The sequence below is a fragment of the Parasteatoda tepidariorum genome, chromosome 4 (genome assembly GCF_982258835.1).
Source record: "Parasteatoda tepidariorum strain Cologne lab strain chromosome 4, Ptep-v5.0, whole genome shotgun sequence".
Classification (NCBI taxonomy): Eukaryota; Metazoa; Arthropoda; class Arachnida; order Araneae; family Theridiidae; genus Parasteatoda; species Parasteatoda tepidariorum.
The window spans coordinates 73,080,587-73,101,980 of NC_141758.1; the positions used below are offsets into that span (position 1 = coordinate 73,080,587).

General features: G+C 29.6%; 1 long non-coding RNA gene across 1 annotated transcript in view; it reads right to left on the reverse strand.

Moving 5' to 3' along the window:
• Positions 1-5,862, reverse strand: part of LOC147811057 (uncharacterized) — a 37,190-nt gene extending 31,328 nt beyond the window's left edge. Inside the window, exon 1 of the long non-coding RNA XR_015433138.1 lies at positions 5,393-5,862. This is a non-coding gene — a long non-coding RNA (uncharacterized LOC147811057). The remainder of the gene's footprint in view (positions 1-5,392) is intronic.
• Positions 5,863-21,394: the final 15,532 nt, after the last annotated feature.

Here is a 21,394-nt window from a genome sequence, read left to right on the forward strand (position 1 = left end):
TGAAGGAAGAATAGAGTTAATTTTAAGAGCTTTAATTTAAAGAATTCTTTAAACAGAAGTATATTTTATTTTCAAATTTGAAAGGATTTGATGGATTGATAGTTGTAAAAATTTCGTTTTTTACGTTGATCTTTTCGGTGCATTTTTCGTTTGATGTTATGATAACTCTGAAAGAAAAACCAAATTAGGTATCGCTACGTAACCCAATGGCGATGGGTTATAGATTGGTGAATTGTTTGGGGAAAGAGCTGGAGAAAAATTGCTTCATCGTTGATGACTTTAAAGCCAAACAGCTTTTTAATTGTTCATTAAATGAGCTATAAAAGTATGAAATCGAAGAAACCGGGAGACAAGTTCAGTCTCTAAACTGTTTTTTTTTTTTTTTAATATAATTATTTGTCTTAAACTTCATGTCTAGGAGAGAGATTAATAAATTCAAAACACAACGAGTCGAGATTTTTTTCCCAGAATTGTTTCTGCATGGTAAAGTAACTCTCAGATCCAATTTAGCAGGAGTAGGAAGCGGCTGCATTTAATATTGAACAAGAGTGATGCAAATATTATGAAAAAATTAGACCCCAAACGTGCTTCATTTTCACGAAACCGAGACTTTCCGCCATATCGACATTTTGTACAATTTTCAGAATAAGCAATACCCCTTACTGGCTAATGATAGGCTAAAATTGATCTAACATTCATATTGTAACTTCACAGAAGTTATGAAAATAGTATATTATTCGCAAAAAATATTATTACATGTGACGTCACAGAAAGAGAAAAACATCCTTTAGGGATTCATAAACGCCCAATCATAACACTCGTCAAAACCAATAATCTCTTTAGCATGGGTGCCCCAGGTGATTCAGAAATAGTTTCAATCATTTCCTCTTGTTGTTAAATTCGCAAGTTTTTTGTCTCAAAATTGCTAGTTGCTGAAACGAAAACTCAAAAGCTTTTTTTTTTTTTTTGACAAACCAAGCTAACACTTAAAGACATTGATCAAACAGATAGATTGTTCATAACCACAAATCCATTCAAGGAGTTAGCCGCATTCGCTCACTCCAGTTAAAAGAACTGGAAGACATTGACAACTTAACGAGAGGAGAAAAGCTTTGAGTGATAGTTTGCGTCAGAAGACTATTCTCACTGTATCTGGATTGCACCCATCATATCATTAATTATAATCCATCGCGATCTCTCCACTAAGCAAGAACGTACCTCAACCGTTCCGTGCGAAGTAAAAATGACTAATTAAAAACATTTTTACAAATTTCACCTATTCGATGTTATACTACTGAAATTTTATCTCCTCCGTATTAAATGTGATATGTATAATTTAATCGAGATTCGGACGAACTTCTATAGTGTAATGAGCTCAAAACACAAACAACTAAATCAAATAGTTGGTTTTGCTCTGGATAAGTTCTGCCACCTCTGCTACGTATATTAATTGTCGAAAGTTGTGATCAAGAAATCATTGAGAAAATTCAGCGTATAGCCCCAAGAAAATCGTGTGGCAATAATCTTCTTAAGCAATAACTGTTGAAAAATATGAGAATAATTTGGTTTTAAGTTTTGTTAATTTAATTTTTAAAATTCGTCTACTTACTCATTCTTCTCCAAGAAATACACACCTCTTTTCGAAACCTAATAACTTATTATTTTTTCCTTTTCTTATCAAATAAATGACCTATTAATGAAAACTTTTCAAAAACTTCCAACGGTTAACCCTTTGTAGCAGAACTTTTATTAAGCATGCTTTTCACACTTTCTACTTTCATTTGTATGCATTTGCGTCAAAAGAAATGAAAAATATCATATTTAACATTTTAATAATTTATGGTTATGAAATACAGCATTAAATACTGGTGTCTTTTTCAGCGTTAAAGGTAAAATCTTCCAAACATGATTCACTTCCAAACAATAATTTTTCAAACTAGTGGGCTGCTCCCCCTGCTCGCTAATGCTCGCCAACCCCCGAAAATTGCTACGCAATCTTATATGGTTCGCTTCGCTCGTTACTAACTTAGGTACATTGCAAATGCACAAAATTCTAACAATTCAAAACAATCATTCAAATCCACATAAAAAAAAAAAATTTTTTTTTTAATTACATCTTTTCAGCAAATACTAAGTCATTAAAATAAATTTGAATTCAAATAAATGACATGTAATTCGTTAAACCTATTAGAAATGTGCTATAGTATAATTCGTGATATAAATCAAAAATCGTCAAATAAATTCATAATATATAAATTCGTGAAAAAAAAGCGCTTTCGACAAATACTAAAATCGAGATCTATCGACAAAGACTACTCACTTCTGCCTAGCTTAATAGTATGAGATTGCCGCAGCTGATGCTCTCTGGTTATTTCAGTTTCCATTTTTAAAAGCGCTATATGCTGATCCACCTCAGCTAGATTTGGCATGTGACATTTTTAGCGGCAATCATGGGTCGATTCGCCGTGTAAGAGAAATAGTAACGTAAACAAAACAAAGCAAACGTTGCCACCGGCGGAAAAGAAATACAGCCAAAAATTGGGAGCCACGTAAGAGAATTACATATATTAGATTTGCACTAATTTGCAGTTATTTAGTACTGAAAAAACAGCTATTTATCTTTAAAATTTCTAAAATTTACAAAATCAGTCATTAATAATAAGACTTAAAACAATTCTTTTTGGATTTTATATTTCAAACATAAACATAATTCCGATAAACTAACAATTTTTTTAGTAACTATTAAACTGTTTTTTATGATTAAAAAAATGCCAAAATATATATTTTCTGGTCATAAAAGTGACCAAAAATATATATATATAAAGGACTTCAGTGTCTCAGCTAATCCAATGACAATAAAAATTCAAATTCTTGAGTCTTTTGCCACTGGGTGATATTATTAGATTGGCACTTTATTTATAATTTACACTGCAAATAAATTGTATTTTACATCATAAGTTGCTTGGAAAGTTTCAATTTTCCGTTTTGAATATTACACGTCCTGCTGTAAAATTCACAACAAAGTTGCTGTTTTAAAAATTGCATCCGACTGATGTAAGTTTCCAGAAGTGCTGCGTAAATTACCGCAAATTGCTGCTTCAATGTGTTTTTTCTGACAACACTGAGAATATAACAGCACATTGCTGTCAATTCACACGCTGCTGTTTTTGACATTGTTGCGCACAGTCACTTACAGCACGATGTAGAATTTATATCACTCTGGTGAAATATTAAGTTATTTTTCCATATACTGAAACTAATAATCGATGCTAAAATCTGTAGTCAGTACTTAAACTTCAGTCATTTGTCGAATTGATAGTACAATTTTTAGAATCAAACATTAAAAATTGTCTGAAAATCTTTTTTGAAATCAGTACCACATTTTGCGTCCAAATAATGTTATTTGATTGCTTGTTCCAGTCCATTCAAAAGTTAGATGGCATTTGGTATTTCTTCTCCAAGAAATGCATATTTTCATTTCTTCTTTTTCAAACCTACCGACTTATTTTCATTTCCATCCATCCCTTTCTACTTATCTTCTAAAATAAACAACCAATTTATGGAAATTTTCCTTTTTTTTCCTGAATCCTTTGAAGAGAGAGAGCGGAAATAAAATGTAAATGGCAAGAAATTCTGCTCGTTAAATATTCATGGGCATTTTTTTTTCTTTACACAACCTATGAAATGCGGCAATTTTTTTAAAAAAAAAAAAATATTTTTAATGCCTATACGAAGCAGAAAAGAAAAACTAAGCATTTTGGTGTAATCCTCTATTAAAATAATTTCCTATCATGATTAACTTAGAAAGAAATTACTAAAAGCAATAATATTTTTTTTAAAAAAATTCCGTCCATTTTCTAATTCTATGAAAAAATTACACAGTGTACTTCTTTACACAACATATTACAGAAGTTTTTTTTTACTAATTTAAATGCCTACATAAATGTACTTTAAAACAAGAAAGATAAAACAAACTTTTTTTTAAATAAGTTCCCAAATCAAATACTTTAATTTAATTAATAATATTTTAATAAAAATAATTTAATTTAATTAATACTTTAATAAAATTAAATACTTTAAAAGACTTAAATATTTGCAAAACCCTTAAAATTGTATTTTAAAAAGTGCTTAAAGTTTTCCAGATCTAAGTAAACATTGCATTATGTGTACTTCGTGTAAATTTGTTTTCATTTTTCCTACAATCAATAAAATACGAAAGTTTTTTTTAAAATTATTTTTAATACCTCTCAGGGAAAAACTGACCTCTAACTTATCTCTTCATCAAAATAATTTATTATTAGAGCCTTAAAACTACTTAAATCAATTTTAAGGCCTCTAAATTTCCACAAAAAATATATATTGTTTCTAAGAATTGTATAGTGTACTCCACAGTAAAAAGTCACTTTTGTTTTGATATACTACATTAGAATTCAAGCAAGGATCCTCAGTATTAAAGACCAAAGCGTGTATTATATCTTCATAATTATACCAAAACCAGAAATATTTTAAAGAATAACTAAGAGCAGCAACGTATTAACTTCAAACTTAATTTACTCAAATTCACTAAAATGTCACTTCACTTACACAGCTCTTATTCGTTTTTATTAACTCCCTGTCATGTTTGTAATCATAGAATCTTCTAATTAAAATGTCGACCCCTTTCTGACTAGCCAGAGCACCCAAAATATGTACTGGGGTTGTGGACTCCACGACATCCAATGTTTCCTCGCCATTATAAACAGAATTTATCGTCATGTTAACCTTTTTGAGACGGGTGAGTCATAAATGTATTCGTACGGAACCAGAATCAAAATGGAAAAAAATTAAAAGTAGTAGCTTAAGTTTCGACAAGGCTTATTTTTTATAATTTAACAATCTTGTTTTTGCTTTCATTTTAACTCTAACATATTGTAAGAGTTAAATAATAATTATTATTATTTGGTGCGTATAAGATAAAGTTAAGTTATTTGTGTAATTGTAGTTAATAGATTGAAATATTTGGTATATGTACTAATAATTGGATATATCACTGGATTAAAATAGGTAAATGATTGATATAATAATTAAATTAAGGCCGAAATATATGAAAGGTAATTAAAATAAATTGGGGGGGGGGGGGGTTGTGATCGTTAAGGAAAGTGGTAGTACAAAGCTAATGTGGGATAACAATAACCCAATAGGTTCAAAGGGTCACAAAGTGTGAGGTTTGAACAAAATTGGATGATTTGGTATCACCAAATTTGGAAAAAGGGCGAAACTAAAAAATAATTAAAGATAAAGAAACAAGGTCATGCTATATCCAGATATAAGTATTTAAGATAAATGGGGTAAATTGATGTTTCCAATATTACCAAGAATACAATGCCCAAAACAATAATAAAAGGGTACTCACCATACATGAGGACATATTAAACAAACAGACATCAAAGGAAGACGGGGAAATAAGCACTTCAGCACCACATTCAATTATTAACAAATTATTTTTATTTAGTAACAAATATCGATCGTTACAATTACTACACATGAATGGCGATTATTAGAAATGGGTGATAAGAGAATTAAAACAATGAAGGCGTCATACATAGAAGTAAAATATAAAAGAACGAGTAATTTAATCGTTAAAATAAATATGAAAAGAAAACTTAAATTTGAGAGGACTTTTAATGTTAAAGAAAACTTAAAGGTATAAACTGTTGATTTTAAATTTTTCAGAAATTGATTACAGCTATGGATTTAATTTAAGATAAAGGTTAAAAAAAAAAAAGTAAAAAAGAAATCCCTCGATACGGACCAAAGTCCGCATCTCGGAGAAAAAAAAGGAACCAGCCAGAAGGCTCGAGAGAGAGAGAATGTCCCCAAAGTGACTTAAAAATTCCTTAACTCGGGTAGACCAGAAAAACTACGACCAATTAAATTTAAAGAGGCGGAGAGTTTGAAATTTAAAGTAAAGGGATTGGCTAGTTAGCCCCCCTAAAATTAAAAGAGGAAAAAGAAAGGCGTGAATAAAGGGGTTGGTTAACTTTCCCCACAGGAAGTGCGATGACCGCAACGACCATGAGAAAGGTCACCAAGAAAGTTAAAAAGATTGCTAAAATAAAAAAAGAGGAATAACGTTTAAAGAAAAAATTGAAGGCTTAAATAAAATTGGAAATAAAATTGTCTCATTACATTAAGTGTATATGTGACAATACCCGGACAGACCGGAAATTTTTATAAAATTTTCGAAGCCGTAAGAAAATTTTAATTCAAACAAAAAAATAAGTAAAAATCAAAATATAAGAATTTTCCTCAATACAAAAAAATGTTCCGAAAAGTATGAAGACAAAAATTGCCTAAAATTCAAAGTAACGAAAAAAAATTATTTTTTTTTTTAAAAAACTTGTCTTAAAATTAAGACCATAAAATAAAAATTCAAAACTTGGCATTAAATGGTAAAAGTAGAAAAAGATATAAAATTGGAAAAGGAGTCACCCATTTCTGTACACAGCTCTGAATTTCTGTACATAGCTAACAACAATTGTTACAGGCAGAAAATCTCATGCTCACATAACTCTTTCATGAACACTGGAAAGAAAAACACAGAAACAGCAGTAATAGTTCGTATAAGCACAAAAAATAAACAATTTAAATCAACACTAATAACAAATGATTATATGGTGAGCAAATATTGTTAAGGGCAACAAATTGGAAACATCAGTAAAAGTTTAAAAAAATTAAAACATGGATCTCAAACATATTGTAATGCAACTAAAGCGAGAAAAAAACGAATAAGACTAAATAAAACAAAAAGAAAGTAAATACAATTATTAATCATTGTCAATTAATATGACATAAAAGGAATAATAACATTAAATTGGAATCAAAAGTAAAATTCGATTGCATTTTGCAATAAATGAACAATTATGTAATATCAACATAATTATGAAATTTTGATTGGAAACGTCGTTTAGAACGCACTACGTTTGAGATGATCATACATTGAATTCATTGATCATAAAATATGTGAACCAAAAATACGCTAAACAGAATTAAGTTAACCATACACTCTAATAAAAATAAAAATTAATTAGACATTGTGATAAAAGGATTGGAGAAAAAAAATTGTTCATAAATAAGCAATGTGACTTTCAAATTGCTGACACAAAACTAAGTGCTTAAAATGAGTAAAATAAGTTAAGAATTATTCTCATATTCATGAATATAAGGTTTAACAAATAATAATATAAAGAACATCTTATCTAAGAACCATCTCATTTACTGATAAAAAATTTATCGCAATTAATTAAATTGCAAGTTGAGAATAACAAGTATTGTACATTAAAGAGTCAAAGTTTATTGTGTGATTGATACGTCTATTTTTTCCAAAAAAAAATGACTCAGCTTGAAAATGGAAGATGAGAGAAATATCTTTCACTTTTTTGAGGAAGTGGGGGGGGGGGATTTTCTTGACACAGTTTTATTGAAGTCAACAAGCAGGGTTCTGATGGTAGTCCTTGAGGTTGCCCCACAGAAGGACAATCTTATCTGGTCATTTGATCCTTTTCTCCCACAGGACTCTCCCTTCAACCTTGGACATTGTGGGGAAGGGTTCCCTTCTGCAGGTGTTTTCCCCAATTAACGAAATTGATGAAACAGGAATCGACCAGGGGTTTTACAACATCCTGTCGTGGAAGAGGCCATAAAAATCTGTCTAAGCACTCCAGAGAAAGTAAGTAGTAAAATTCATGCTGTGTGCGATTTCAACTGGACAGCGCTTTCTCCTTCACCCCATGACCTTAGATAAGAGACCACGTCCTAGAACATATATCCATGAGACAAAAACGGTAGTTGAAAATGAGGGTTCAAAAGTTATTCATTAGAGGGGAGATTCTTCTTCTTGAAATTCTCAGAGCATGGAATGATGAGGAATAAAATAGGAAAATGTCTATTTTCACACAAATGTGCTTAATAAGAAAAACCTTTGTATCATGATCAGGAATGCGATACAATAAAATATCAGTACAATTACAAATTTGAGATATTTGAAGAAATATCTATTTGATAAATAGCACTTAAGATATACACTATAAACACAAAATTATTGCAATTTATGTTAAAGCTATATTATTGAGCATAATCGAACGAATGAAGAAAAATATAAAATGTCCAGTCACTTAAATTCAATACAACATAAGATTAAAAAAAAATTAGAAATTGATTTGAAAGTATACTAAAAAAATTAAAAATAAAGACAGAGTGTATGGTTACGTACATTAAATATTATTCATAGTGATCACATTTACAAAGAGTTCGCAAGATTCATGATAAACACAGTTAAAAAAAATGATTGGTAGTGACATTTATTTAAATTAATATTAAATATTTAGTTTACACCATTTGTATATTAATTGGTTAGGAAAATGTATACAAAGAATCTTGTATAATTATTTTCTTTTTTTATAGTTAAACAAATGACCTTTTGTATATTTATTCGTTTATACAAATAGTCATTAAATAATTAAAGCATCGTTAATTATAAAAGATTTTGTAAGTAACGTACTATTATAACAACAATTTTAAAAAAAAGATGGTAACAAACAAAATTGTTTTACGAAAGAAAATATTCATATAATTCAAAAAAATTTTTTTTTTTAAATACACTTAACAAATGAAGGAATGTTCTTAAACAAAGCAAAAAAATAGTTGTTTTACCTCAGAAGATACTTCATTATTATTTTAAAATAATGAAGGTAAATTATTAAAATCATTTACTTTAGTATATATATTTAAATTATTCAACAGGTTACGCAGATGATTTTTCCCATAGAGCATCAACACAATTTAATTTATTTAATAATTCACTTGAATCATTATTTTTTTTTTTTTTTATATATCATCTGGTTTCTTTAACCAGGAAATCATAATTTATCATCTGGTTTCTTTGACCAGGAATAACCTTCTGATTCATTTTTGATCAGGAAAATAAAAAAATTAACTTCTGGTTCTATTTTGACCAGGGAGAATTCAAAAAAGAATTTCTGGCTTAATTAACCAGCAAAAAAAAGTAAAAAGTAAGAAGAAAATTCCTTAATGAATAAAACCTTAATTAACAGTGGACCAGGGTTTGAACCTGGGCTTTTGCAATGACGCAATGTACTTCATTTATACTATCGTATTAACCAACGCTAAACATCAGGAAGAACCTCTTAAAAAAATATCATTCCCGAAAAATCGTTGAGCTCAGGTATTACCCAGAGCAATCAGGACAAATTTTATCCCAATTATATTAATAAAGTTATCCCAAATAAATTTTTGAAGCATCTGTATTACCAGACACGATTCAGGAAATTCACTATCCCAAATATTTTTTTTTTTTTGTAATAATTCAAATAAACACCAAATTATCAGATACACCATTAGGAAAAAGGAAACAAAACCAATCAAATAAGCCTGCCAAATCTTATATCAAAACATAAATTCACAAAAGTTGATAACATTAAATAATAAAAATTGGGAAAGACGAAAAAATATTTTTTTTTTTTTGTTTTTTTTTTTTTGTTTTTGTTTGTAAGAAAGAAAATTGACCAAAAGAATAGTTTAGCCAGTAGATAGTAGAACCAAAATAACCTAATCAGGAAATTATTTAATTCTTAATATACATAAGATCACGTATAAATACAATTATGGTAAGTATATTTATTTATAATTATTTCTTTTTTTTTTTTTTTATTTTTTTATTCATAAATATAAAGCAAATTAACGTTTAGATAGGAAAATAAATAGAGTAGTTTGAAGACAAAAAAAAATTTTTGAATTATTTTAAAAAAAATCCAAATGATGGGTAAAGTAGCAATTTTGAAAACTTACTGAAGTCGACTTTTCAGTTTTGTATGGCCAGCATACACCAAAATTTATAAAAATTGGGACTCAGTCCATCAATATAGGAACATTGATTAATTTAGTTCAAAATTAAATATTTTTCAAGTAGAATAATGGAACAAAACACAAAATTTATTAAATTGCGTAAATAAAATAAAAGCAAAGTGCCTCTTTTAATAAGATTAGCAATATTAATATACATTATAGTTGATAGAAGCCAATTTTTTTTTTTTTTTTTAGGTTAAACATAAATACAAAATAATTCCCCATTGTAAAATTATATTAATATGCCTATTTAAATAGTTAGATACACAGTTAGATATAGTTCAATAAACAATTTGAGAATATTTTATGACATTCTTATAAATATATATATCAATTTTATCACTACCAAATCAAATAGCAAAACACATAGAGAAAAATTCAAATAAGAACAAATGTATTGTTTCATTTAATTCATTACACCATAATAAAACCTAGGACCTCACAACAAAAAATATACGGCACCATTTGTAAGAGTTTAATAAAAAAAGGAATTGGTGCGTATAAGGATAAGGTTATTTATGTTATTATTATTGAAATGGATGAATGGGTTACATGATTGGATGTAAACTCTGGATATAGTCATGATAAAAATAGGTAAATGATTGATATAATAATTAAATTAAGGCCGAAATATATGAAAGGTAATTAAAATAAATTGGGGGGGGGGTTGTGATCGTTAAGGAAAGTGGTAGTACAAAGCTAATGTGGGATAACAATAACCCAATAGGTTCAAAGGGTCACAAAGTGTGAGGTTTGAACAAAATTGGATGATTTGGTATCACCAAATTTGGAAAAAGGGCAAAACTAAAAAATAATTAAAGATAAAGAAACAAGGTCATGCTATATCCAGATATAAGTATTTAAGATAAATGGGGTAAATTGATGTTTCCAATATTACCAAGAATACAATGCCCAAAACAATAATAAAAGGGTACTCACCATACATGAGGACATATTAAACAAACAGACATCAAAGGAAGACGGGGAAATAAGCACTTCAGCACCACATTCAATTATTAACAAATTATTTTTATTTAGTAACAAATATCGATCGTTACAATTACTACACATGAATGGCGATTATTAGAAAAAGGTGATAAGAGAATTAAAACAATGAAGGCGTCATACATAGAAGTAAAATATCAAAGAACGAGTAATTTAATCGTTAAAATAAATATGAAAAGAAAACTTAAATTTGAGAGGACTTTTAATGTTAAAGAAAACTTAAAGGTATAAACGGTTGATTTTAAATTTTTCAGAAATTGATTACAGCTATGGATTTAATTTAAGATAAAGGTTAAAAAAAAAAAGTAAAAAAGAAATCCCTCGATACGGACCAAAGTCCGCATCTCGGAGAAAAAAAAGGAACCAGCCAGAAGGCTCGAGAGAGAGAGAATGTCCCCAAAGTGACTTAAAAATTCCTTAACTCGGGTAGACCAGAAAAACTACGACCAATTAAATTTAAAGAGGCGGAGAGTTTGAAATTTAAAGTAAAGGGATTGGCTAGTTAGCCCCCCTAAAATTAAAAGAGGAAAAAGAAAGGCGTGAATAAAGGGGTTGGTTAACTTTCCCCACAGGAAGTGCGATGACCGCAACGACCATGAGAAAGGTCACCAAGAAAGTTAAAAAGATTGCTAAAATAAAAAAAGAGGAATAACGTTTAAAGAAAAAATTGAAGGCTTAAATAAAATTAGAAATAAAATTGTCTCATTACATTAAGTGTATATGTGACACATATCTTATTAATGTTAGTTCAAAATGTAACTATATAATTTTTATTTTAAATTAAGTAGTGATATATTAAGTAAATCAAACACTACTCGCCCAAATAAACTGCTATAGAAGCATTTTGCTTACCAGTTTGTTTTTTTTTTTGGACCAATTTTATAATAGCCAAGACAGGTTTGATTATGGAAGGGAAGTGGTTGGAGAGCGTGTTGCGGAGGTCGGGTGAATACTACCATCAGTGCCCCCCGATTTAAGTTGTAGTAGTGCTGTGCTTGCATACGCCAGTATTGTTTTTGTATCATCCTTAAGAATGAATCCCAGGCCGTTACCAATATCCACTAGTCCAAACTTAGCAACCAAATGAATCTAGAACAAAATGGTTTTCAATTATTTTATTTCATTCTTTAATATTACTAACTAATCGAAAATTTTCTTTTTATTATTTTTCAATCATTGCTTAGATTACTAATATCAATTTTATTATAAATACAAACAATTTCATCATTTTAGTTCAAAGATGTTAGTTTAATAAAAGAACATCAAGTTTTTAAATAACTGATGAAAAAAATATCCCATTGAAATAAAGTCATCTTGATTTTGTGTTACGGATATTTTCAGATCCAAAACTAAAATATGTTTGCTTATTCGTGATTTTTTTCATGCCATTAAGCTTTATTTATTTAGCTTATATTTAATATTTATTTTTGTTAAATGCGCACAAAAGATGGCATCGTTGCTACTCAGAATAAATTTATACATTTAAATCTTATTTATTGAGATCTAGGCATACTTAAATACCTTACAATCAATAATTATTTTTAAGTTATAATTTTTTAAGTGCATGCTCTACTCCAGAAACAGAAATCACTTTAATGTGGACTCCTTCCTACTCCAGTAAAAAATTTTGAAGCAGGTTGCGCCATCTTGTGAGAATGAATTATTTCAGAAAGTTGACTTCCTCAGAAAATGACTGAGGAATGCTGCTGCTGAAATATGCAGGAAAAAAATCACGGTAATCCGTCTACTTTCATGTCTGTAATCGCCAACATGGCTAACTCAAAGTTACTGAAACTTTTTCTTTTCGTTCTATCAGTTTTTCTTTATCTTTCTTTCTTTTTTCTTCGTATTCGATTATTATTTCTTTATTATTAGAAGTATTTCGCAATTTAGTTCACCCATTAATAGAATAAAATCCAATACTTTGCTTTAATTATTCTTTATTGAATTAAAGCAAAACATAAAATCTGATGCTGAATTTTACATTTTATTACAGTTTTCAACAAAATGATGCAATTTTAAAATCGGAAGAGAATAATATCTTGAGTCATATAAATTATGCACTTAAAGGGCAAAAATAATGTGAACATTTTTATACATAATCTATGTAAGCAATCCTTCTTTTGGTAGCAAAAATTTGAAAGATTATACTTGAGGCTTTTAGAAATGGTGTCATTCATACCCATTCGCATCGACCAAAATGAGTGCAGGAAGTTAAAAGATTTTTTCCTTTTAAACCCGACTATAATTCTAAAAGCATTCTTATATAACTGTCCCAATCTGAAATAATAATTTCAGAATTGCTAATATAAAAGTTCGAAAAAAAGTTATTAACTTCTACATCTCACTTTCAAATTTTTCACGGATAAAGAAAAAACACGATTTTTAAGAACTCCAAGCATGATCTTTCAAATTTCCATGTAAAATCTTCTGAAGCAACTATTGCTTAAGAAAAGATTGTTTAAATAGAGTTAATGTTCGCATTATTTTGTCCTGTGTCTGTATGTTTCTTATTTTTTTTTTTTTTTTTTTTTTTTTTTTTTTGAAAAAAAAAAATTGACAAAAACTTATTTAAAATAATCAGAAACATGAATTGTTTTCATTTTACTTTAGAAATACAGGGTATCCCGTAAAGATCTTTTTACATACATTTGTAGAATCTTGGTGAAAAATGAAGTCAAAAAAAAGAGTATGTAAGTTGGGGGTCTTAAATTATTATTTAAGCAGGGAAAAAGCAGAGACGTCATCGAAATCTGACAAATCAGTTTTGTTGAAGACATATTTACAAGACATCAAAACCTATTTGACAACTGATTAAAATTTGAATACGTTTTTAATAATCTTCAATCAGCTTTTCTTCAGGTTTTGATATTTTTTTGCATGTACCTTTCTCAATAGTAGTTTGTTAAATTTCAATAGCGTATTTGTTTTCTCCTGACTTAAATATCAAGTTATGACTCCAATGTGTATTCTTTTTTGCTTCCACTTTCGGCAAAATTCTAAAATATATACATTAAAGGAATATAATATAGCACCATAATACTTTTACAATGACTATATTTTTTATAAATGATTAAGAACTTTTTATCGAAATAATTGTAATTAAATTGATTGACAATAACTCAATTACATTGCATTTAGTTGCAATTACTGGCACTGCATTTAACCATTCGTACATTGTTCTGCATAAATGTTTCTAAAATTGTAGCTGTTTTGTCTGTTTTTAATGATATAATTTTGTTTACAAATTAAAGAAGATTTTTTTTAAAATTCTATTGACGTTTTTGTCATTTAAAATTCTTTACAAAAATCAACAACTAGATAAATACAATAAAATCTCATTAATAAGAAACTTGTCATCACGAAAGAAGAGAAAAATGAAGAGAAGTTTAATTGGATTCAAATGATTTTCGCCATTTTCCAATTCTCCTCGGGTTTTTTTACCCCACCGTTGCCAAAAATCCATCGTAAAATTGTCAGCCACGTGTGAATTTTCACAGACGCAGAATTTCAACGCAATCTTTTCGTTAATATATCGTCTGCGCTTCTCCAAATATTAATCAAAAGAAGAAAAGTGAATTCTTTTTTTTTTCTCTCTCTCTTTCTTTTTGTTAAGACGTTTCTTGCAATTTTCACGCATTCTCCCGCAGAAGGTAAATGTTGGTTTAATTAACTTTATTTGTTGTTTTAAAATTTATAATTAGTTGCATGATCTTTTCTGTACGAAACACTTCATTATAACAAAAATGCGGATGGGAAAATTCAGATTTCCTCAGAAGATGTTGAATATGTAAATATTGACAGAAGAATAATAACTCCCTTTTCATTATAACTTAGAAGTGGAACGTTCTGAAATCTTCCAACTGTTTCTTATTAATTGCGGTTTTGCAATTAAAATTTTTAGTTTTGTAATTGCATGATCTAGAAACCTATTCTTAATCGGATTAAGTTTTTCAATTCGTTCTTTCTAGCAAAAATTAATATTTCTTTTTTTTTTATTAAAATATTGTTTCTAATTTGAAATTCAAGTTTGGCAACGGCGCGAGGCTTCATTAATTAGGAAGAAGTTTTGGTTTAGGAAATGTTCAGTGCTGGAAAAATTGTAAGAGAAAAATAAAACTTGCTTTCGAAAATATTTACTTAAATGAGTTTCAAGATTATATTTAAATTTATGGAAATGAAAATTTCTTTTAAAAAATTTTAAGAAACACCTGCTTACGTGGATGGTATTTTAACACGCAAAAAATGTCTAGAACAATTAATTGTAAAATATTATAATTTTCACACATGAAATACTTTCTTTTAGATATTCATTATAAAAATTAAGAAGAGAACCTTGATTAAATTGATTATGGATGTGATCATGATGGTTATATATTATATTCAATATTGCTCAGATAAGTTACAAGTGTTAAAAAAATAACAGTTTTAAGAAATGGTATATTGAACAAATTTAATTTTGTGTTTTTGCTCATTAGAAATATTGGATTTTTCCAACTCGGATATGTTTGGCTAAGATCGAAAAGAAGCAAAAGAAAATTTATGACAAATCTAGTCAATTTTTAGAAACAATATCAAATTTGTAAAATGTTAAGAACTGCTTGGAATTTTTGGCTCTACGAAAAACTTATCAGATTGATAAAAGGAAAAAGATGTACGTAATTATTAAAAGTTTCACAATCCTGGATTAAAAAATATTATTTTCTTAGAGCATAAACTTTTTTTTTTTTAAATCTTAGAATTTTGCAAAACATACTAGTGAGGTGGAATAAACCATCGAGAAAAAAATTTGGTCAATTTGTATCGTACTGTCTCAAAATTGTATAATATACATTTAAAAAAATCTTCTTCATTCTACAGTAGGCTGATGAAATTTAAAGATGGTTTTGATTATCTATTATATTGTAGATACCTATGAGTAGTAACTAGCATTTTTTTTTTTAATAAATAAATAAACTACTTTTGAACAGAGAATCTAAAGAAAAGTATTTGGTGCACTCCATGAGAATAATAGCTGCATGTCCTTGTTTAACTTTGAAATTTACGAAAAATTCATACAACCTAATATTCTGAATCTCGTAAAATGCAATAGACAACGATAGCTCGAACATCGATTGCGATCTGGCATTACAAACCCAGCAAAAATGCTCACTTTTACTAATCCAGTAGAAATCATAAAACGAGGAAGACCACCAATAGTATAGCTTGACTCGGTGGAAAAGGACTTTCATATAGTTAATAAGGAAAACCAGGGGCGGATCTACTTAAGGGCTTTTTGGGCTGCAGCCCAGGGCCCCGTGGATTCAAAGGGCCCCAGTCCCCACTGAAAACAATAGGTGATATTTTGAATTAACAAAAATGTCTAATATTTAAAAAAAACTATTATAAGGTTGGCAATCCTGAGATCAATCAACCTATGAATGTCCGCGTCTATCGAACGGAATGGGGAATTCCCAGTCGCTTGTTTTTGGTCAGTGTATTTTTTCACGTCTATTACGGGGTACTAACCCTCACGCCGCTTAGCGCTCGACGTAATAATAAGAATATACGTTTTCTTTTCTACTTCGACCCATAGGTGGGAATTGTTAAATCGTGGAAAAAAACTCACATTTTCGTTAAAAAGTTTAAGCCAGACCAGATGGTCTTGTCACTATGATGCTGTCAAAGCTTTGAAAAATAATTATGATGACATTCTGAAAATTTTCGAAAGTTTCAGCAGAAATGAGGATGAGATAGTTGATTTCCGGAAAGAGGTATGAAATTTATTCAATAAAATGGCGAAACTCGATACTGCAATTTTGATTATTTTTTGGGAAGAAATTTTGGAGAGATTTAATTTAGTTAATAAAAAAATACAGAGCCCTGGTTTAGATATTTGTGACGGCAACAAGTTAATAGTGTCATTAAAAGACTTTGTGAACAACATAAGGCCCCAATCAGATCAGAAGCTAAAGGAATACGAAGAGAAAGCTAAAAAATTAAGTGCTAGTGTGGGAATAGACTGCAATGACATAAACAGGAGACGCATTACTCCAAAATTTTCAGATAAGCCTACAGATAAATTCTCAGTATACGGCGCCGAAAAATTTAAAAGAGACACGCTAAGCGTTGCGTTGGATAAGCTGATTATGGATTTAAATAAAAGGAGCCAAGTCTGTGAGATGTTTAGCAAGAAATTCAAATTTTTAATGGATTTGCAAGACAAAAATATGGAAAACATAGATCTGGAAAGTGTACGTAACATTGTTTATTATTATCCAGATGACATAGACGAGCATTTAATGACTGAGTGCATTCAGATAAAATCTTATTTACTTCAGTCTAAGCCAGAGTCTTACACCTCTTGCAGTGAAATATTTATATGCTAATTTATGAAAAGAAACTTGTTGATGTTTTCCCAAATTGCTATACTATCTTAAAGATTTTTTTTTAACTTTGCCAATCACTAGCTGTGAAGCGGAGCGCTCTTTCTCCAGGATGTCATATATAGAAAACAAATATAGAACAAAAATGTCGAACCATCGATTAAATCATTTATCAGTTCTTTCCATAAATTGTGATTTAACGAAGGACATACAATGTGATGAGCAAATAAAGGAATTTGCAGCACAAAAATGCAGAAAGTATATGCTTTATAATTTATATGACATAACTACACACAACCTGTCAATTTCTTTCACAATAATGTTGTACAGTTGTGTTTGTATACACAAGTAAAAATAAATAAAATTATTTTATCATCCTATTTTTTTCTATATACTTATCTACATCACTATAGAAAACAGTTTTTTGACAAAATGGCTATTAGGGCCCCTAAGTAGTTTCAGCCCAGGGCCCCACAAATTCATGATCCGCCCATGAGGAAAACTGGAAAAGCCTAGAGGCTAATAGATCCACGTGGCAAAGACAACTTGGAATGGCTTTGGCCTCTGACAGGCTATAGTGCCTTGAAAGAATAATAATAATCCTTTTTAAATATAAAAAAAAATAATTTAGAGCAATCTTCTCTTGTTTAATTTACTCTTGCTGTCCATAAATATTTTATTTGTTTTTAATTTGTGGTATAAATTAGAAATATGTACCTGAAATTAAAATAAAATGGCATGAAATTTTGTAATGGTAGACAAACTGCAGTACTCCCCCACCAGAATTATATCTGTGATAGAATTCGATGAACGGATACCACTAGTTGATTCATTGCTGTTTATGAGAAGCCGGGAGAGCTGTATTAAGATCACCTTGCTTTTGCTGATCGTGAGAGCTGTATTAAGTGCAGGGTCGTGATTACTCCTGTGTTGCCGTTAGCAGTCGAGTGTATGAAGGCCGACGTTGTGTGTGATCGAGACTGAGTAGCAACAGCGTGAGGAGGTGGATAATGTCGTAGTCAGAAGTAATAAGTCAACTGTTCAATGTGAACAATCCATCGAAGTAGGCGTGCTCAAATCGAAGTGGGAGTTTCTGTCTAGGTAGGCGTGTTCCTATCACGTTCGAAGGTGACCAATGTGGGGATAGTAGTTATCGACCATGTCAACCTTCATCTATGAAAAGGTACCCCATCGTAGAATCGAGTTAACACATCTTATATACTAGTGAGTTGGAATTTTGTAGTGATAGACACACTACAAAAACATAAAATTATTGTTCTTGTATAAATGAAATATAAAAATAATTTTGATATCAAATTTTGATTGCCGAAAATATTCTTTTAGAAATAATTTCAACATCGTTATGTTCGTTATCGTAAAATTCAAAAAATTGTTCAAAACTTAAAAACGTTTATTTAAAAAAAAGGGATGTAAAAGGTTAACATTCTTGCATTTAAAAACACATTGTTAATTTCTACGAGTGTATTTCAACGACGTGACGCATCATAAAACAGCTAGCATATTATGCTGCTTAACAGCTAAGAAGGTTAAGGGTCCTGTCCCCCTGGCCGTCATTGCATTCTCTCATTTGACTATTTTTTTCCTGAGTTACAAAAAACATGCAAAATGGTAGGGAAAACTATCTTAAGAAAAAGCTATCCAGGTTTTCATATCAATTTTGATCTTAAATACACGGTTTCAACGCTTTAAAAAAATTTAAAAGATAGTAAATTAAATATTTTATAAATTATAATATTAACAATAAAGCCCGGCGTCTGTGCTTTTAAAATTGTAAAATTCTTGCAAATGTTTTTTATTTTAAAAATAGAAGAAATAATTTTGTTAAAAATGATTGCTTATAACTCCTTTATTACTGTAATAAAATTTATATCATTGGATCTGTTACAAGGTTTGGAGTCCGTTCCAAATCTTTTCGATTTTTTGAGATATTCATCGCTTACGTTAATCGTTTTAACTGTTGAATCTTTGATTGATACTATTCATAATTTTTAAACACGACTTCCTACTTCAACGCTATAGTCTTATTTAATTACTATTGAAATAATTACATTTTATTTTCTAACATGCTTTTAAAAACAGAAAAAAGTAGTTCCCGTATAAACTGTCTCTCTCTCTCTCTTATTCATAGCTATAAAGTTGTGTCATTGTTTTTTGATTCCGAAACACACAGTTTTCTACTTCAACGCTACAGTCTCGTTTAATTACTTTTCAACTACGGAGAAAATAACATTTTGTTTTCAAACTTGCTTTCAAAAACAGAAGAAAAAAATATAAACGGTCTCTCTCTTAAACATATTTGTAAAGTTGTATCATTGTTTTTTCTCCGAAACACACAGTCTCCTACTTCAACGCTACAGTCTCGTTTAATTACTCTTAAACTACGGAGAAAATAACATTTTGTTTCCAAACTTGCTTTCAAAAACAGAAGAAAAAAATATAAATGGTCTCTCTCTTAAACATATCTGTAAAGTTGTATCATTGTTTTTTCTCCGAAACACATAGTCTCCTACTTCAACGCTACAGTCTCGTTTAATTACTCTTAAACTACGGAGAAAATAACATTTTATTTTCAAACTTGCTTTCAAAAACAGAAGAAAAAAATATAAATGGTCACTCTCTCAAACATATCTGTAAAGTTGTATCATTGTTATTTCTCCGAAAACATAGTTTTCTACTTCAACGCAACAGTCTCGTTTAATAACTCTTAAACTACGGAGAAAATAACATTTTGTTTTCAAACTTGCTTTCCAAAACAGAAAACAAAAATAGTTTTCATTAAAACGGTCTCTCTCTCTCAAACATATCTGTAAAGTTGTATCATTGTTTTTTTCTCCGAAAACATAGTTTTCTACTTCAACGCTACAATCTCGTTTAATTACTCTTAAACTACGGAGAAAATAACATTTTGTTTTCAAACTTGCTTTCAAAAACAGAAAAAAAAAATAGTTTTCATATAAACGGTCTCTCTCTCAAACATATCTGTAAAGTTGTATCATTGTTTTTTCTCCGAAAACATAGTTTTCTACTTCAACGCAACAGTCTCGTTTAATTACTCTTAAACTACGGAGAAAATAATATTTTGTTTTCAAACTTTGCTTTCAAAAACAAAACAAAAATTGTTTTCATAAAAACGGTCTGTCTTCCGAACATATCTGCAATGTTGTATCATTGTTTTTTTTTCCCTCAGAAACATAGTTTCCTACTTCAACGCTACAGTCTTGTTTAATAACAACAGAGAAATGCACATTAAACAATTCATTTGGGACGAAAAAGAAATTATAATTTCAACAAAAGAATAAAGTTATAATAAATTACTTTAATAAGTATTCTAAACATAGTTCCTCTCGTTTTTACCTAATTTTTTACTCCCTATTTTCTTCAGTTATTTTCAAACTGACTTTCAAAAAACGAAAAAATAGTTTGCATAAAAATGGACTATCTTGTCATTTCTCTTCCGCCGCTATAATAAAGTTGTATCTTTGCTTTCATCTCGGAAATAGTTTTCCCTTATTTTATTACTCTGGATTAACAGAGAAATGCACATCGAAAAATTAGTATGGGACAAAGAAGAAATTATTTAAACTAATAAATGAAGCTATAATAAATCACTCTAATAAAAATTCTAAACACCCTTTCTCCCTTTGTTCCTATTTTCTTTGTTTTAGACACGCACACGGGCATGATTAAAGTGCATATGATCGCGGGTATTATTTTCGTGTGATCGCCATCGGATAAAGAATTTAATTACCTGGTAACTTGTCGGCCTCGACAGTTTGACTTACCTTTAATTAAGAAGGTGAAAGATAGAAAGTCACGAGACTTCTTGAGAGCACACAGATGCTGCTGTTGTGGACAGGATTCCATTCCACAGAAGCGCCTATCATATGGCACGTACTGACAGAAAATGTAACCAGTGAGCCAATGTGAGAACATGCTTAGTAACACGTGACGTATGGTAATGAGGGGAATTTTGCCGCTTCTTGAACATATGTTTTGGAATCTAGAAACAGAGATTACTAGGAAAAGAGATCGCGCTCTGCTGATTAAAATTGCAGAGAAATATCTTCTCCATCACACCACGAAATTATTCTTTGCTTTTG